General features: G+C 33.8%; 1 long non-coding RNA gene across 1 annotated transcript; it reads right to left on the bottom strand.

The window, feature by feature from the left end:
- Nucleotides 1-1766: 1766 nt before the first annotated feature.
- LOC145055681 (uncharacterized) lies at nt 1767-3124 on the bottom strand. Its single transcript, XR_013685309.1, has 2 exons — nt 2554-3124; nt 1767-2454 (listed from the first exon to the last, which is right to left on the bottom strand). It is a non-coding gene; the product is annotated as an uncharacterized LOC145055681 (long non-coding RNA).
- Nucleotides 3125-5766: the final 2642 nt, after the last annotated feature.

Raw genomic sequence — 5766 nt, 5'->3', positions numbered from 1 at the left:
TGGGCCATATGTTGGGCTTCGACCCATTACTTGACTTTTGGGCCTTTGGAGTGTGAGTTGGGCTTTGGGCTTGAAACAGGCTAGGTTGGGAGTAAAGTAGTCTTTTACCCCAAGCATGTATTTGTGGCTATGTATTGGAACCCAATCTCTAATTGGGTGTCGTTTTGATGTTGACAGTTCGGGAATCTGTCAACCAGCAGTTGGAGTTTTATCTGCAGGACTTCAGCAGTGTCAAGTGAGTTATCCTCACTATATCAACTGGGTCTAAAGCACCAATGTCGGCCCTTCTCGGATTTGTATCCGGGTTTATTGCATGATATAATTATTGATTTACATCCTGGTAGTTAGGATAGTGATATGCTTAGTGACCTGGTTAGGTCGGTATCCTGGTATATAATGTAACGCCGTAGATCCGGTCTAGTCAATTTAGAGATAATAGGAGTCGAAAACGACTTTTCGACAAAATATTATTTAGATTAAATAATCGTAACCAGTTGTAGAATATGTCTCAAGGGTTCCGTACATATAAAGAACGCCGAAATCCGAGTTATAACGAAGAAGTTATGGTCCGTCGAAGTTTTACGGCAGAACCGGCACGCCACCGGGAAGAGTAAATAGTGAATTTACGATAGAGAGATTTTTAACCTTATCGATCTAAACGAAAGTCGTAGAATACGTTAAACCAAGAGCGTCCATAAAAATAACGCCCAAATCTGACTTCGTATGAGGTCGTTATGATTTTTCGAAGTTTCGGCTTAGCAGTGTACAGCCCGAAGTTCGAATATTAGATTGAGCGGTTTTTAGCCGACACAACCTAAACGAGAATCGAAGATCTCGTTAATAGTAGCGTAACGACAAAAAGACAGACGAAAACGAACGTCAAATGTAACAATTGCTAAATTGTGTCAACTATTGATGGTCAATCATCGTGAACGTTACTCTAACTTAGACCTATTGTATGATACGTTAGTGTTTATTAAGCACTAGGTGTGAGACCCGTGTATTATACGGGTTGATTTAAAAAAAGATTAAACATTAAATTAAAATATAAACATAAAATATTTTTTAATGTATAACTTTAAAATAAGAAAGAAAGAAACGTATTTATTACAAATTAATATCATATATATGATATTTAATACTTTACATATAAGTATGACTTTAATTTTAAAAATTGAAACAAATCAAAAATTGACAACTGGATAATATTTATTTCAAAAATACTACAAAATGACAAGCGTCAAAACTCATGAGAGATTGACATATGGCAAAAAAAAACTTTCATTTATTAAGAAGGATGCTTAAATGATATTAAGTTTAATAGCTATATATTTATTTTTACTTAAAAACTTGTGATTTTCATTCAAGTCCATTTTGAATGCTGTTCTATTTGATTGGGGAACCAGTTTGTTTAAAACCATATAATCACACCAATATGAACATGAAACCTTAAATTATTGACTTTGACATGATTTCGGATATTGACAATTCATTCCAAGTATAACTTAGAAATTTAATCCAGGCGATATGGATTTCGTCGACAGAAATAGCTTAATATTTCTAAAATTGTGTGCAACTACGTATAAGCGTATGGAATAGAATTATAAAACAATTAAAACTATAATTGCTATGATTTGCTATAATTTTTATGAAATATACATTATATATGTCATATCAAGGTATCAAGACTAGTATGTTTATCAATGTTGGCACTTCACTTAAAATCTCAGAATATCCTATTTATATACTAAATACATACATAGCAATTTCACAACATAGAAGTATGTATTTATCACATATACTTTAATGATTCAAGTACTTCAAATTTACCTCCCCACATACATATATCATTATATACATCATATTACACCAAAATAAATAAATAAATAAAAGAATGTAAATGCTAATTCTTGAAATTGGCTAGTTTCCCTCCCCTACTTCACCTCACTCACGGTCCTCTCTCATCTCTCACATTCACCAAGCGCGCATGCACAAAATGGAAGATATGATCCATGGTACATATCTAATTTTCTAAAGATTTCAAAGTACATTCAAAATCAACTAAAAATATCTATAATTTGATTTACGATCATGCCATTGAAATCATAGAAATCTGTTTATGTATCCTCCACTTACTGCATCCAATGATAGAAAGAAAACACACTCACCCTCTTCCTTTGGATCTCACTCTTTCTCTTTCTCTTCTAGTTGCCCTCCCAGTGAAATCAAAGAAGCAACAACTTCTCAAAAAGTATGTTGTTGCCCTTTCGATCCAGTTTCCCCCCATCTGAAATTGTCGAGGTTATCAAGCCCAAACACCACCGGAAATGGGAGTTTTTCTGGCTGCCAAGACAACAGCCCCTCCTCCAGTTAAAGAAGCTCAAGCCCAGACCACCTCGATGATGTTCTCCGATCACCACAGCCAAACAACCCCGATTGTGCTTCTCCCTCTTCCTATTAAACATCAACACCCAAACATCCATCCAGTTCATCAGTTAGCTATCTAAACAATCAAAGAAAAAGAATTCTCGTTGTTCTTTCTTGTGCACTTACCTGTCGATTGAAGCTGTTGGTGACGGGACTAGCGAGCTAGAAGGCAGCTCGCCGGAAAACCCATTCTTTTCTTCTTCCTTTCTTTTCCTGTCAACTGGAATAACAATCCAAACACCCCTAAATGTTGTATTCCCGCTCTGAGGGTACCATCGATTCAGAAATAAGAAAACATAAGGGAGCTGCCGATTGCAGCCCCCATCGTTCGACGAAGCACCACCAAACCCCCTGAATGCCGACTGATGTCGATGTGCTGCCCTTTTCTCGAGCTGTGGCTGCCGACGAACCAAATGCACCAAGGAAGGCTCGTCGGAGACCGATCGCTGCTACGGTTCATCACCGGAACATCCCCCTCGCCATAACAGCTGTTGACGATAACCATCACCGAACCACCTCAGTTTGCTTCTTCAACCGTTCGATCCTTTCCCTTCCTTGATCTGTGGAGAAGACGACGAAGGACTCACCGGAGATCGACCTCCCCGTCCCTCCTCGCGATTTGAATGACCGCCATTGGAACTCCTTCATCGCTTCCTATTCGTTCGTTCCTCCCGATCCCCAAAACAGATGAAGAAGATGAGGCGTCGACCCCTTGGTATAATTGATGAAGTTGTCAAAATCAGTCCCTGCAATTGTAGCCAAAAATCAAAATCAGCCATTTGATAAAACCCTTATAAACCTAGTCCCATGTGATTTAGTCTTTTCAAAAATAGTCCCTAAACTGTTTTAAAAGATCAAAAATGGTCCCTCTGTGTAAAATAAATTACAAAATAACCTTCTCTCTTAAATATAAAATATTTGAAAACAAGTACCTTTAGTTTAAAACATTACCAAACAAACCCGTAAACGTTTTAAAGTCCAAGAAAGGTGACCTCGCGGTTATTCACGAAAAGCTTCACCAAAACGAATCGAGATCGAGATCACACATCGAATGTGAGTTTCTACGGCCCCTCTTTTACTGTTTTAATATTTTGGGGGAGAATATATGCGTGTCTATTAAAGTTTGATGATTTCCAAATTTTATATACAAAATAACATCATACTTTATTATTGGTCAAAAGTTTATGATATAGCAATATAAAAATATGATAAATCACCAATAAATCTATTAAGTTAAAATAGATTGTTAAAAGATGATATATTTATACTATACATAAAATATAAATATAGATATTGAGAAAATTCTTAAAATTATAAGTAGATTGCTATAATAACACATGTTGATATTATAAGTCACACGAATGATGAGTGTATATGTATAAGTTAAAGTATTTCATGGAAGCACGGAAAGGTATAAAAATGACCAAAAGTTATTATTTGTGTATAAAGCGAAAGTACATTGTCATAATTGATGGGAGATTAAATTCATGAAATTATATCATTATTAGTTAAAATTATAAGATTTAACTTTTAATACATATATAAGGTTATGTATAAATGAAGTGAGAATTATTAATATATTTTTATATTAATTATAACAACATAACTTCATTATACCAAGTTATTTATTCTTATCACAATAAATAACATGATCGACTTCAGAGCTTAAGAGTCGTTATTTACGAAATAAATAATTGTCGGGTATTGTATTTAAAGACTTTATCTTTATCCCAAATTAAATGTATTAAAATTATTCTCGCATGATTCATATAAAATTTGGGGAATGTAGATCTACGGTCGATCCAAACTTGGATAAATTCAAAAATTAGCTATTATGCTAATACAACATCGAAACCGTATCTAGTATGATAAATTCTTGAAGTTATAAGAATTTTAGGTATTGTTTTCCTAAACAATGAATAATGTTACATATACAGTGAATTTAGAATGGATTATATAGGTGAATTTAGAATGGATTATATAGGTTCATTATACCTATTCTATGTAGGTTCATCATACCTACCTCATGTATTCCGTATAGGTTCATCATACCTATTCCATGTAGGTTCATCATACCCACCCCATGTATTCCGTATAGGTTCATCATACTTATTCTATGTAGGTTCATCATACATACCTCATATATTTCGTATAGGTTCATCATACCTATTCCATGTAGGTTCATCATACCTACTCCATGTATTCTGTATAGGTTCATCATACCTATTTTGAATACCATATCCAATACGTTTGAGTTTCCATTATAAACTATTCCGGATTTTGCGAAATCTAAGATCTCAATACTTAGTAGAAACTCTCCAATATATATCTGTTAATCCTCGAGGGAACGACCAACGTGGGGTGTAAGTGTCATATTATTGATCTTATACGGTACGACCGCCCGCCTGGAGTTGCTAGCTACAACTACATCTGACGAGATGAATTTTGGCGTTGACGTTAGCATTATCGAAACATTACCATGTGTTACAACGAGGTGAATGATTTTAGCATGCGCGCCTTATTATGGTGTCGGTGCATTAATAAAGTATAGTGTCACAAGTTCGGTTATGATTTCATTATAAAATCTCAGTTTTGTTTCGTTGCTGTATAGAATCGATATTGGATTTATACGAGGTTTATGCTCACTCATTCCAGTTGAAAGAAACTGTATTTAGTGGGATAGCTTGTGACTCAAAGCGATAAGTGTCAATACCAAAAATTAAGTCAGATAACACTTAATTAATATCATGACACGGTTCGACAAGATTTATTAACTTACATAAAATAAGTTATTTATATAAACCATTTGTTTTTATAAGAAAACACAGTATTTATGTGGGAGGAGTTTACCCCACCAGCTAAGTGTCGGTTTTCAAATTAAGTCAGATAATACTTAATTATTGTCATGACACGATTTTACAAAGTTCATAAATTCAATACTTATGAATTTTTTTATATAAATGATACAAATTCTTGTATAAGGTTTCAAGAGTAAAGTTGGTTATTTTATGTTCTCACAAAGGGTAACATTTCTTATTTTTATATAATTTGATATTCAAAATCTTTATATAAAAATGCATTTTGATATAAGTCTGAATTACTTAAAAGTATTTTCTAACATTTGTACATTTGGATTTGAACAAAGGGTATTTATGAATGAGTCATAACACAATGTTATAACCCAATTATTTTATACTTTTAATAGAAAAGTATATATGTATAAAAGTTGGTCAACCAACTAAATTTTATTAAACACTTTTGGGTATAAAAATACTCTGTGTCAAAACCTGTAGAACTCACCAACAATTTTGTTGACGTATTTTAATGCATGTATTCTCA

Source organism: Lactuca serriola, chromosome 5 (assembly GCF_051521515.1).
Source record: "Lactuca serriola cultivar US96UC23 chromosome 5, Lser_US96UC23_V15, whole genome shotgun sequence".
In the NCBI taxonomy this organism is placed as follows: Eukaryota; Viridiplantae; Streptophyta; class Magnoliopsida; order Asterales; family Asteraceae; genus Lactuca; species Lactuca serriola.
The sequence above is the reverse complement of the archived record's forward strand: the minus strand, read 5'-3'. Positions and strand labels throughout refer to the sequence as shown.